The following is a 14854-nucleotide window of genomic DNA, read 5'->3' on the forward strand; positions in this document are numbered from 1 at the left end:
CTATGACTAAGGACTTAAAAAAAAAATGAATCTGAGTTTCTCCTAGACAGATGTATATCTAGATTGGCTTTGTTGAAATTTACCATTTATATATCCTAATTGAAACACCAAAAACTAAGGGCACCTGGGTGACTCAGTTGGTTGAGTGTCTGACTTTGGCTCAGGAAGGTTCATGAGTTCGAGCCCCACATGGGGCTCACTGCTGTCAGCACAGAGCCTGCTTTGGATCCTCTGTTTCCCCTCTCATTCCCTCCCCCACTCAGGCTCTCTCTCTCAAAAATAAATAAAAGGCATTAAAAAAAAACCCCAAAATGATTTGCCTATTAAAATAATAGATCATTTACTTTCTGCTTCTTCTATTTGGTTATAGAAATAATACATGCATAATCTGTATTAGAAAATATTGATAAACTGGAAGAAAAAAAATCACCATAATTCTTAACTTGCAGAGATAATCATTATTAATATTTTTGTTTACTCTTTATCTTTTGAGACATTTTCCATGCAGATATCTATATATATTTTAAAAATAAAAATGAGATCAAATTATATATATGGTGTTTTGTAATCTGTTTCCTACTAATTTTTATCTCACGGGCACCCTTAGCTGTCAGTAAGGACAGAACTGTGTGATAGTTTGTTTCCAAGATGTTTGCCATAGTTCCTTCCCTCTATGATGTTCATTCCAGTCCTTGATAGGGATGGGGTCTCTTTCTCCCTGTATTTTCAGTCTGGGCTGGGCTAGGACTACGTTGACTGATAGATTACAGCAGAAGTAATCCTACACCACCAGTTCCAGCCCTTGCTGTTAAAGGACTGGCAGTTTCGGCTTCTCTTTTTAGAAGGCCCACTCAGAGGAAAGCCAGCCATCCTGTAAGGAGTCAGACTACCCTGAAGCTGCCATGCTGTGAGAAAGTCCAAACAAGCCATATGAAGGCTACCCAGAGGACGTGATGTTGGCCAGTTCTGACCTACAGTGAGTTCAGTAGTGTTCCACCAGAACTCACGTCTACCTGGAGCCTCAGTATGTGACCTTATTTAGAAATAGAATCTTTGCAGGGGTGCCTGGGTGGCTCAGTTGGTTAAGCATCTGACTCTTAATTTCAGTTTAGGTCATGATCTCATGGTTCTTGAGACTGAGCCCCATGTCAGGCTCTGCGCTGACAGGAGCCTGCTTGCGATTCTCTCTCTCTCTCTCTCTCTCTCTCTCTCTCTCTCTGCCCCTCCCCCACTCGTGCTCTCTCTCACTCTCTCTCTGTCTCTCAAAAATAAATAGATAAACAAACAAAAGGAAATAGAATCTTTACAGATGTGATTAGTTAAGATGAGATCTTACTGGATTAGGTGGGCCCTGAAGCTGAAGTTTGGCGTTCTTGTAAGAAAAGAAGACACAGAGACACAATGACGTGGTTAAGAAGAAGGTGATGTGAAGATAAAGGCAGAGCTTAGAATGATGTAGTTACAAGCCAAGGAATGGCAGGGGTCGTTGGGAGCCCCCAGAAGCTGGGAAGAAGCAAGGAAGGATTCTTCCCTAGAGACTTCAGAGGGGCACGGCCTTGCGGACATCTTCATTCCAGATGTCTAGCTTCTAGAACTGGGAGAGAATAAATTGCTATTGTTTTCAGCCATCCGTTCCACAGTTACTTGTTACAGCGGCCCCTGGAAACTAATACACTGCCTGGTCAGCATCTCAGTGCCGGCACCAGAGATGTGAAAGAAGGAGCCACCTTGGCCATTGCATTCCTAACAAATGTCATGTAGAGGATAGCCAAGGCCAGACACACGGTCTCAGGTGAGCTGCCACAGACATCTCCAGCCCAGTGCAGCCCCCAGCTGAGGCCTCCTTCATGGTGGAGCAGGGGCATATCATTCCTGGTGTGTCCCTCATATTACTGACCCACAGAATCATGAGCATAATAAAATGGTCACTGTTTTGTGCCACTAAGTTTTTTGTTTTTGTTTTTTTCTGTGTCTTTTCACTTTTTGTTGTGGAATAATGTTAAACTTACAGAAAATTTTCAAAATGGTACATAGAGTTCCTGTTTGCTCTTTACACAGCCTCCCCTGATGTTAGTATCTTGTGTAACCATAGTACAGTTGGCCTTTGAGAAACATGGGTTTGAACTTCATGGGTCCATTTATATGTGGACTCTTTACAGCACAGTACTATAAATGCATTGTCTCTTATAATTTTCTTTTCTTTAAAAAAAGTGCTTTTAATGTTTATTTTTGAGAGAGAGGGTGGGACACAGGGTGTGAGCAGGAGAGGGGCAGAGAGAGAGGGAGAAACAGAGTTCAAAGCAGGCTTCAGGCTCTGAGCTGTCAGCACAGAGCCCAATGCGGGACTGGAACCCATGAACCGTGAGATCATGACCTGAGCTGAAGTTGGTTACTTAACCGACTGAGCCACCCAGGCGCCTCTCTTACGATTTTCTTAATAACATTTTCTTTTCTCTAGCTTACTCTATTTAAGAATACAAGATCTAATACGTTTAACATACAAAGTGTATATTAATCGACTGTTTACATTATTGGTAAGGCTTCTGGTTAACAGTAGGCCATTAGTAGAGTCTTTGGGAAGTCACAAGTTATGCATGGATTTTCAACTGCATGGGGATTTGGCACCCCTAACCCCCATGTTGTTCAAGGGTTGACTTTACAGTGATCAACATTAAGAAGTTAACGTTCGTATAATTCTATTAAACTACAGACCCTCTTAAAATTTCACCGGTTTTTCCACTAATGTCCTTTTTATTTTCTAGTATCCAACCCAGGATCCCCTTTTGCACTTGGTTGTCGTGTTTTCTTGTCTCTTCGAATTTGTGATAGTTCCTCCATCTTTCCCTGTCTCTCATGGTCTTGACGCATTTGGAGAGTACTGGTCAGCTATTTTGTAAAATATCCTTCAGTTTCAGTTTGTCTGATGTTTTCCCGTGATTAGATAGAGTTAATGCATTTTTGGCAAGAATACCCCAGAAGTTATGGGCTCTCGATCAGTCACGCTCAGGGTACCTAAGGTTAAGTTCTGATGTTACTGGTGATAGTAACCTTGAAAACTTGGTTAAGGTAGTGTCTGCTATGTTTCTCTATTGTAAAGTTACTAATTTTCCTTTTATAATTAATAAATATCATGGGCGAGATACTTTATGCAAATATCTTTCCTCAAACTGTTGTCCATTAATGTTAGTATCCATTAGTTGATCTTGCCTGCAATAATTATTACTGTATGACCCTAAATTTTGGGTGATTTTTTTTCATGTAACAATAGATAACTGGAATGGTTTGCATCAGCATTTTAAAAAAATTTGAGTCGGGGCACCCGGGTGGCTCAGTCAGTTGAGCGTCTGACTCTTGATTTCAACTCCAGTCATGATCTTATGGTTAGTGGGATCTAGCCCCGTGTTGGGCTCTGTGCTGACAGCACGAGGCCTGATTGGGATTCTCTCTCTACCTCTATCTCTGCCCCTCCCCTTCTCATGCTTTCTGTCTCTCAAAATAAGTAAATAAACATTAAGAAAAATAAAAAATAAATTTTGAGTATAGTTGATACAATGTTACATTCATTTCAGATGTACAACATAGCGATTCAACATGTCTATACATTATTATTATTTTTTTAAAGATTATTTTGAGAGAGAGAGAGAATGAGCAGGGGAGGGATAGAGGGAGAGGGAGAGAGAGAATCCCAGGTTGCTTTGTTCAGATGATGTACGTCTGACACAGGGCTTGATCTCACCAACCACGAGATCATGACCTGAGCCAAAATCAAAAGTCGGACGCTTAACCAACTGAGCCACTCAGGTGCTCCCTACATTATTCTAAGTTCACCACAAGTATAGCTACCATCTGATCTGATACATCACTATTACAATGGCGTTGACTATATTCCTTATGCTGTGTCAGCATTATCTTTAATGACTGTATATTAATTCTCTACATAGATGTACCATAATTTATTTAACTAAAATTCTGCTATTAAACATTTAGGTTATTTCTTTTTTTCAATTTTTTTCAGTTATACACAATGCTGCAATAACATCCTTAAGTAATTATTCCATTGTTACCTTCTGTGGTAATTGAGAAGCTAGGTTGTGGGGAACCTGGGTGGCTCAGTCGGTTGAGTGTCCACCTCTTGATTTTAGCTCAGGTCATGATCCCAGGGTTGTGGGATCAAGCCCCAGTCTCACTTCTTGCTGAGTTAGAGCCTGCTTAAGATTCTCTCTCTCTTCCTTTGCCCTCTTCCCTGCTAGTACTCTCACGCTCTCTCTTAAAAAAAAAAAAAAAAAAGAAAAGGACAAAAGCAAAAAAAAAAAAAAAAAAAAGAAAAATTAGGTTGACAACTAGATTGAAAAAGAAAAAATGCCTCCCAAGAGATATCCATGTCAAATTCCTAGAAGCTGTGAATGTTACCTTATTTGGAAAAAAGGTCATTGCAGATGTGATTAAGTTAAGGATCTTAAGATGAGGACATAATCCTGGAACATGGAAGAGAGCTCTACATGAGCTCATAGGTATCCATCATAGGTATCCTCATAAGAGAGAGGCAGAGGGAGAAGAGGCACTCAGAAGAGAAGCCCCATGAAGAGTGAGGCAGGGATTGGAGTGGTGTGGCCTACAGCCAAGGTGATGATGGCAGCCACCAGACGCTGGGAGAGGCAAGGAATGAAATCTCACTGAGGGCCCCTGGAGAGAGTGTGGCCCTACCGACACCTTGACTTTGGACTAATGGCCTCTAGAACTGTGAGAGAATAAATTTCTGTTGTTTTAAGTGACCAAGTTTGTGTTAAACTGCGACAATAGCTACAGGAAATGAATACAACTTCAAAGAGAAATCACTTAGTCAAAGGGCTTGGGCCTTTTAAAAATTTTATCTGTATATAAAATATTTTTAATTTTTTTTAATGTTTATTTATTTCTGACAGACAGAGAGAGAGAGAGACAGACAGAGCATGAGTGGGGAAGGGGCAAAGAGAGAGGGAGACACAGAATCTGAAACAGGCTCCAGGCTCTGAGCTGTCAGCCCAGAGCCCGACGCAGGGCTTGAACTCATGGACAGTGAGATCATGACCCGAGCTGAAGTCAGATGCTCAACCAACGGAGCCACCCAGGTGTCCCTAGATTTTTATTCATATTGACTTATTAAAAGGTTTTACCAATTTAGAAAAATATTGTATCAAATACAAATCAAATATTGTATCTGAGAATTGTTTTTGTATACCCATGATAACAATGGGTTTAATAGTTGTTTTAAAGCTTTTTTAAAAATGGAGTCACAATTTATACCTCTGTGATAATCAAGGAGGTTGAGTGTTTATGCTTTTAGCCATTTTGTGAATTAATCGTTCTTTTATGAAATGAAGTATTCCTTTTTATTGTTTAGAAGGACTCCTTTACATATCAAGAATACTAATATTTGACAGTCATAAATATAAAAAACATTATTTCAGATTTATTTTTAGTTTTGTGGTATTTCTTGCTCTCCCAAACTGAGTATTTTTTTATTTAGCTAAATCAGTCATTTTTTGGGGCACCTGGGTGGCTCAGTTGGTTAAGCGTCCGACTTCAGCTCAGGTCACAATCTCACGGTCCGTGAGTTCGAGCCCCACGTCGGGCTCTGGGCTGATGGCTCAGAGCCTGGAGCCTGCTTCCGATTCTGTCTCCTTCTCTCTCTGCCCCTCCCCCATTCATGCTCTGTCTCTCTCTGTCTCAAAAATAAACAAATGTTAAAAAAAAAATTAAAAAGAAAAAAAAATAAATCAGTCTTTTTTTTTCTTTTTAAAATTTTAATGTTTATTTTTGAGAGAGAGAGAGAGAGAGAGAGAGAGAGAGAGAATATGAGCGGGGGAGGTGCACAGAGAGAGGGAGACACAGAATCTGAAGCAGGCTCCAGGCTCTGAGCTGTCAGCACAGAGCCCGGCATGGGGCTCAAACTCATGAACCATGAGATCAAGACCTGAGCCAAAGTTGGAAGCTTAACCGACTGAGCCACCCAGGCACCCCAGTCATTTCTTTTCTTTTATCATTGACTGTTGTTCCGCTTAAAAAGTCCTTTTCCACTGTAAGATGACATAAAAATGTACTGTACAGTTATTGTTTTATGAAAATTAAAGTATTAGTCTACTTTGAACTCATTTTGTTGTCATATATGAGGTAGAGAGTTGATTTGGCGGTTCCCCCAACCCCCCCACCCCCAGTTTGTTAGCTAGCATCAAAAGATCACGAATAACAGAAATAAAATCAAAGAGTCACTACGGTAGTAATTAGTAGAAGTTTATCATGCACGCGTGAAAAAAGTCAGCTTGCAAACTGGGAACACTGAAGCCAAAACATGGACTGAGGCTCAGGAGTATTTTGTTATAAAGCAGAATGGTTACTTCATATCAATTTTGGAAGACACTAAGTTTTACTTATGATTTGTAGAGGCCTAAGCAAGAGATGATCCAGGTCAAGTTACTCTTGCAAAAGAAGCTAAATTACGTTTTGTTTGTATGACTAAACTGGTGCTGTCTGCTCAGATCATTTCTAAGGTTTCTCTCTATTTGTTTTTGATTTTAACACGGGTTACCTCAGTACTTTTACTGCATAATCCATCATTCCCTCATTTATTTGGAATGCTAACTTTATCATGAATTGGGCTTGTTTCCAACATTTCTATTCTCTTCCATTATCATATTTCTATCTGTTCTAATGTTAGCATTGCACTGTTCTTACTACTGTAGCTTTATAATACGTTTTATTAGGGCAGGTATATTGTCTTTTTCGGGAAGTTTTTTTGCAAGAACATGTTTTTCTTAAGCCTGTTTTTCTCGTTGAGAGTTGTTCAGTTGTGAGTACACTAAGAAGAAAGACTGCAAAGCACCTCTAAGGTTATGGCTATTTATAGAATGCTGTTTTACTCCCTTCAGTGTCTGAAGGCTATGGTATGAATATAACCTGTCTTGAAAAGTACAGTTTCTTATATTTTCCTTCACGTCTGTCAGTAATTCTGTATCTTCATAGTCGCAGGACTTCCAAATAAAGAACATGGATTTCCAAATAAAGAACTGGATGTTACAGTATCTCAGCATCTATATTTCAGAAAGCTGGAGCTAAATGCTGATTTCTCTAATGGATGGGGCATTTCTAAGAGGCATATGTACCTCCTGTGGTTGACTCTGGAGCAGGGACTGTAAACTAGTAAGGGGGGCTTTTGACGTTAACCTTTCAGGCATAGAGTTCACTATTAAAGGAACTTTTGGCCCTGCAGGGCAAGACTTTTGTTATCAGTTGTCTTTTCTTCATTTTTTATTTTTTTAAGTTTATTTTTTTATTTATGTTGATAGAGTTATAGAGAGCAAGCAGGGGAGGGGCAGAGAGAGAGGGAGATGGAATACCAAGCAGGCTCCGTGCTGTCAATGCAGAGCCTGATGTGGGGCTTGAACTCATGAACCATGAGATCATGACCTGAGTCAAAATCAAGAGTTGGACACACAACTGACTGAGCCACCCAGGTGCCCTGTTGTCTTTTCTTCAAAATTAAAGCAGAACTATCAAATACATTTCATTTTTTTGAAAGTTTGTTATATTTTGAAAGAGAGAACACGACCAAGTGAGCGGGGGTAGGGCAGAGAGAGAATCCCAAGCAGGCTCCACTCTGTCAGCCTGGAGTCCAATGTGGGGCTCGATCCTGTGAGCTGTGAGATCATGACCTGAGCTGAAACAAAGAGACGCTTACATAGCCGAGCCACCCAGGTGCCCCACCAAATACGTTTCGTTTTTAAAGCTCATGCCATGTACATTTGGCTTAAACCTATAGCGCTCACGTCTCTGGAGTCACATGACTACTATAGGCCCTGAAAACATTTACAGTGATGTTAGATTAGTACTAATGTTCTGACATGGAAATTAATTGGATTTTATGAGCTGAAAACTGGAGTTACCAGGGACCTGAAACCTATGTTCAGGGAGAACCACTGGTTTAAACATTATCATGTTAGAGTTTCAGTTCTTAGATTTTGAATTCTTAGTCAATTATTGTGTACTGACAGTGTTTATCGTGCTCAGAGCAGATAAGATGCAAAAGTAGGGTTGATGTAAAAGGAAATGGGAATAAAAGATACTATTAGGTGAACCAAATGCCTATTTCTTTTCACTCTTGCTACTTACTGTCTTGAGATCACGCCGGACTAGTGCACCAGTGAAGAGATGATATTACTGTGTTCCTGGCTCTTGAGATTTAAGTAGATTCTTTTTGCTTTTTGGTGACTGGTCTTTTTTAGAAGGCAGATTCCTTAATGAAAAATCCTGGTGTTTTTTTTGTTTTTTGTTTTTTGTTTTTTTTTGCATCCTAGGCATAAGTTTAACAGTCACATATTGATTTGATTTCTAACTATCTTAAAAACCATAGGAGATATTTACTTTGGACTGCCTCATTAGCCTGATTACATGCTTTTTCTTCATATTTTACATAACATAGTTATTACTTCATTCTAGAAGAGGAAATTTTTGGAATCCTCAGTTTAAGAAAGGTATTATTAGTAGAATATTTTCACTGCACGTATGAAAGAAATGAAGAGAAATGCAAGAGTCCAATTTGACCACATAGCAGTGATTTTACAGTTTCAAATTCCTGCTATTACAACACAGCCACTTATTAGAAAGTGGTGCAAAACTACTTACATCTGTTCTATTTTGAGATTAGTTTCTTTCCCATGTTATTCACTGAACTTTGGCTATCTCTCTTAATTAAAAATATAAAATTGAAACAAATAATTATTTTGATCAAGCCTATATATAGCTGTAAGTTTTCAAGTAAAATGTTTCTATGAAAACAATTCAATTCTTTTGCCCTGTTCCCCTCCATAAGTTTTTCTTTGTTACCAGGAAAGCACAAACCCTTGTAAATTATCCAGTAGGTGGCAGCATCTAGTTAAAATATGCACGTTAAAAGAGTGGACTTTAGAGCCAGACTGATTTAAACTTGAACTTTAAACACGTACCTACAAACATACCCAAACCTCCTTTCTGCCTCTTTTCCCTTTGGAAAAAGGGAGAAATTCTTAGGATGAGTGTTCTTTTTAAAAATTTTTATTATTCTTTTGGTGGGCAGGAGCAGTGAGAGAGAGAGAGAGAGACAGAGAGAGAAAGAGAGAGAGAGAGAATCTCAAGCAGGCTCCACACTCAGAGCAGAGCCTGACATGGGGCTTGATCTCACAATCATGGGATCATGACCTGAGCTAAAATCACAAGTCAGATGCTTAACCAGCTGAGCCACCCAGGCATCCTAGGATGAGTCTTCTTCCTTGTCTCCCTAGTCCTTTGCTTAGCCTTTTATTTAAGAGTAATTTGAGGGACTTTGGGCAGGTGGAACAATGACAATTTCCAACCTGTTTTCCAGCTCCCCAAACACCAGATACATCCTAGCCTCCTGCTAACATCACAAAGAACCAACAGCAAAACAAATGAAAAGATACTTATTGTTGAGTTGTATATTTAGTTTTATTGATAGGTACTAAACACAAGTGGGGCCTTGATGCCAAGAGAAAGATAAAAACCACATTAGATTTTTTAAAATCACATTTTGACTCTATAATCCAGAGTTAATAACTTCAAGTTTAAGTACTGTTTGAAGTAGACAATAAGTAGACAATATTGCACTTGTCAGAGATCTTAGAAATATTTTACAAGTCTTTCCACCCCATTTTTGAGGGACCGCTTTTACATTTTTGTAGAGAACTCTGGTGAAAATCAAAACTCTATCATACTCGGAGTTTCCCCTTAGTTTTTAGAATTTCTCTGATGGATAGAGATAGAATTCGTACTCTCTGAGGCAGTGGTAGGATTGTTCCTCATCAGTGTTTTTAATGGAGGTCGTTCCTTCTTCCTTTGTTACCCTGACCTCTTGTGCTTCCAGCTCCAAATTTGTAAGTGCATGTAAGCACGACAACAGTGGCATCTTAATCAATCAGGTTTCTAATGGCCGGTAAATACCTCTGTGATTTTCTGTGAAATACAGGTATATGCTACTTCTGCTCATGGGTGTTAACACTGAATAGTCTAAGAAAATTCTCCAGCTCTGATTTGCAGAGGATTGAGGGAGAAAATCACTTGCGTTAACCAGTATAGCTAAGGAGTTTTGGCTTTTAACCTCTGCTACAGTCTCAGTATTGCCTACTGATGTCTTTTGCATTCTCCAAAGTGGCTATTGCAAATTATTCTGGTTGTTTAACCTCCTACTGTCTTCTGCAAGTCCTTCACTTTGGCCTGCTTACTGTCCAGAGAAAACAGTCACCTCGGTGGGAATCCCTTTCACATTGTATCCTTCTGTCCCTAAAGTGCACTCTGACTATACTCCACCCCCCATATTTCTTTTTTTTTTTTTTTAATTTTTTTTTCAACATTTATTTATTTTTGGGACAGAGAGAGACAGAGCATGAACGGGGGAGGGGCAGAGAGAGAGGGAGACACAGAATCGGAAACAGGCTCCAGGCTCTGAGCCATCAGCCCAGAGCCCGACGCGGGGCTCGAACTCATGGACCGCGAGATCGTGACCTGGCTGAAGTCGGATGCTTAACCGACTGCGCCACCCAGGCGCCCCCACCCCCCATATTTCTTACCTCAGAGTGAGACAAGGTGCTGTTCTCCAAGGCCAAGGTCAACGATGTCCCATCCCTTTCACTCTGCCCCTGGCTCCTGATCCATCCATCATTCTGTGTCTCATGTAGAGCTTCTATCTCTCCTTCTCTGTCTCCTTGTCTTCAGTTTACTATGTTTGAATCTTCTGGTCCTAAAACAGAAAAGAGCCATCAAACCAGCCAAAGATACAGATAGAACCTCCTCCCTGGGTTCTTCACCCTGCACCCAAACAGGTACCATTCACTTTCCATCCTCTCCTTAAAGGTCAGACTTCTTGAAAGAATAATCCACACCTATTGGGGCTACCTGGTCAATTTCCATTTACTTCTCAACTCCTCGGTGGTCTATATTTTCTCCTTTCACACAACAGAAACTACCTCAATCAGGAGTCCTCTTAGATTCTAAACCTGGTGGCATATTTCCAATTTTTATCCTGTGTGACCTCTCTGTAGCATCTGGCACAGGTAGCCAGTCATGGACCCGTAACATTTTTACTGGTATCATTATTTCCTTCTGGCTTTCCTCTTTTTCTTCTCCCCTCTCCCTTACTTCCTAGTGTTAAAATCTGTTCCTCCTTTTGTATGTTTCTTCTATCTGGATTAATGGTTTCATCATCCATCCAGTCTTTGTGATGCTTAATTTTATGTGTCAACTTGACTGGATCATGGGATGCCTAGATGTCTGGGTTAAGCATTATTTCTGGGTGTATCATCCAGGATGTTTCCAGGAGAGACTACCATTTGAACTGGTAGACTGAGTTGCGTACATTACCTTCCCCAGTGTGGGTGGGCATCAGCTGATCTGTTGAGGTCTGAATAGAACTCAAAGATGGATGAAGGAAGGATTTGCCCTCTTCTGCCTGACTGCTTGAGTTGGGACATTGATCTCTTTTGGCTCTCAGTGATAATTAAATTACCTGATCAATTCTAATTATCTTTAGTTGTTTGCTTTGAGTCTTGTTAGTTTATGATCACCTGGAAATAGTATGAATTTTTGTGTCCTTTTCAATAATTACTCCTATTCTGATAACTTCATAAAGACTTAGTGTTGAAATTTATGAATGCCTTTTATTATCTATTTAAACAATCATAAAATTTTTCTGTCTTGACACACTAATGTTTAAAAATCAATGTATTTAAATGCTAGGAAAGTCTTTTATTTCTGGGTCAGTGTTTCTTGGTTAGAGAGGATTATTCTTTTAATTTAGTACCAGATTTCAATGGCTGAATTTATTCAGAATTTTCGCATCTGTATTTATGAGATTTATAATGAGATTTTCTGTGTGTGTGTGTGTGTCCATGTGCACATGTGTTATGGTGTTGACGTTAGAGGTGGGGTTAGGAGGTGTGTGCCTATGCTTTGTTAGGTTATGTTCACTTCATAAAATGATTGGGGCTGGATGTTCATTTATTTCTATGCTTCGAAATAGTTTATATAACATGGGGATTATCTGTTCCCTAAAAACTTGAAAGATTTCACTGGAAAAACCATCTGGTTCAAATAATTTCTTGGAGGCAATTCACCGACGCTTTTCTTAGCTTCTTTCATATTTACTATTATATTTCAGTTTTCTCATCTTCTGAGTCAATTCTGGCAATACACCCATGTCTGGGAGATTCCAAAATATCCATTTCACCAAGATTTAACATTTTACTAAAAAAAATTTCATATAGTATTTTAAAAGATTAATTCTCCTTGTTTATTACGCTCCGTATTCTTATTTCTAATTTCATTTGTGTTTTCCTTTCCTCCTCTTAATCTAAAATGTTTTCTTTTTTAAAATTAACTTTTTGGGGCGCCTGGGTGGCGCAGTCGGTTAAGCGTCCGACTTCAGCCAGGTCACGATCTCGCGGTCCGTGAGTTCGAGCCCCGCGTCAGGCTCTGGGCTGATGGCTCGGAGCCTGGAGCCTGTTTCCGATTCTGTGTCTCCCTCTCTCCGTGCCCCTCCCCCGTTCATGCTCTGTCTCTCTCTGTCCCAAAATTAAAAAAAAAAGTTGAAAAAAAATTAAAAAAAAAATAAAATTAACTTTTTATTTTAGCCCAGTTTTAGATTTACAGAGAAATTAGGATGGTAGTATAACGATTTCCCATATACGTGCAGCCAGTTTCCCCTATTATTACCAGAGTATGGTACGTTTGTTACAATTAATGAACCAATATTGATACATTATTATTAACTAAAACCCACACTTTATTCAGACTTTAGTTTTTACCCAATGCTTTTTCTTCTGTTCCAGGGGCCATCTAGGATAGCACATTGCATTTGGTCCTCCTGTCTCTCTGGGCTACTCTTGGCTGTGCACTTTCTCAGACTTCCCTTGTTTTTGTTTTTTGTTTTTTTTTTAAGCTTTATTTATTTATTTTGAGCGAGAGAGAGAGAGTGAGCGAGTGAGTGTGGGGTAGAAACAGAGGGAGAGAAAGAGAATCTCAAGCAGTCTTGCACCATCAGCACAGAGCCTGTTGTGAGGCTTGAACCGACAAACCTCGAGATCATGACCTGAGCTGAAATCGAGTTGGATGTTTAATTGACTGAATCACCCAGGCACCCCCCTGACTTTCCTTGTTTTTGATGACTTTGGCAGTTATGAGGAGTACTGATCAAGTACTATGTGGAATTTCCAGAAATTGCAATTTATCCATGCTTTTCTTTCTTTTTTTTTTTTTAATTTTTTTTTCAACGTTTATTTATTTTTGGGACAGAGAGAGACAAAGCATGAACAGGGGAGGGGCAGAGAGAGAGGGAGACACAGAATCAGAAACAGGCTCCAGGCTCTGAGCCATCAGCCCAGAGCCCGACGTGGGGCTCGAACTCACGGACCACGAGATCGTGACCTGGCTGAAGTCGGACGCTTAACCGACTGCGCCACCCAGGGGCCCCATCCTTGCTTTTCTTATAGTTGACTAGGGTTGTATGTTCTTGGAAGACTATAGAATTAAAATGCCGTTTCCATTTCATCACATCATAACTGTCAACATGACTCATCACTGTTGATGTTAACTTTGATCACCTGGCTGAAGAGGTGTTTGTTAGAGTTCTCCACTGTGAAGTTCTTCAATTTTTTCCCCCTTTCCATCCTGTCTTCTCTGGAAGGAAGTTACTGTGCACAGCCCTTACTTGAGAGGTGGGCAGTTATGCTTCACCTCCTTGAAGGCAAAGTATTTACGTAAATTATTTTGAATTATTCTGCATGGGAGATTTGTCTTTTCTTCCCATGTATCTGTTTATTCAATCATTTATTTATATCAATATAGACTTGTGGATATTTATTTCATACACTGGATTTTAATCTAATATTACTTTATTTTGCTGCTCAAATTTTTCCAGCTTTGGTCATTGGGAGCTCTTTCAGTTGACTCCTGTGTCCCTTTGATGTGCCTTCAACAACTGTGGGTTTTGTTTTGTTGTTGTTGAACACTTCCTTACTCTCTGGCACTACAGGATGCACCAGAGTCAGCTTGTGTATTTTGTATCTGAGACCTAGAATCAGTTGTCTCTTCAAGGAGCCCTGGTTCCTCTGACTGGAGAAAGATATTAGATACCAAGATCTGGATGCTGGGTGTGCTTGTTGCTAGTGGGGAGTCACTGATTCTGAGCCTCTGAGAAAGGAAATATTTGTGGGTTATACTAACCTGTTGTATGCATTATTTATAATTTTTTTTAATGTTTATTTATTTTTGAAGGAGAGAGAGACAGAGTGTGAGTGCGGGAGGGGCAGAGAGAGAGGGAGACACAGAATCCCAAGCAGGCTCTAGGCTCCGAGCTGTCAGCACAGAGCCTGATGCAGGGCTTGAACTCACAAACTGCGAGATCATGACCTGAGCGGAAGTCGGACGCCCAACCGACTGAGCCACCCAGGCACCCCTGCATTATTTTTAAATAGTACTTTTTTTATAAACTACTTTTTTGAGGTGGGGGGGGGGGGAGAATGAGCCGGGGAGGGACAGAGAGAGAATCCCAGTCTGGCTCCACGCCCAGTGTGGTATGACTATGAGATCAAGACCTGAGCCAAAATCAAGAGTTGGATGCTTAAGCGACTGAGCCCCCCAGGCGCCCCTAAATATTTCTATGTGTAACCATCTGTATCTATGTTAAGCTAAACATGAGTTTATACTGAGATCTCCGACACTATTATTTTACCACATGAATCATTCTAGCCATTTCCCCTTCGTTACCTGTAATCTCCACTCCCAACAAGGAGAAACCTGGCTCTCACCATTGGCCCTTCATTCGCCCTTTGCT

At 40.1% G+C, this 14854-nt stretch overlaps 1 protein-coding gene across 3 annotated transcripts in view; it reads left to right on the top strand.

Annotated features, from left to right (window-relative positions):
• The window catches only part of FSIP1 (fibrous sheath interacting protein 1), a 201030-nt gene that overhangs the window by 20524 nt on the left and 165652 nt on the right, over positions 1 to 14854 (top strand). The window lies entirely within an intron of this gene.

The sequence above is a fragment of the Felis catus genome, chromosome B3 (genome assembly GCF_018350175.1).
Source record: "Felis catus isolate Fca126 chromosome B3, F.catus_Fca126_mat1.0, whole genome shotgun sequence".
Lineage (NCBI taxonomy): Eukaryota > Metazoa > Chordata > Mammalia > Carnivora > Felidae > Felis > Felis catus.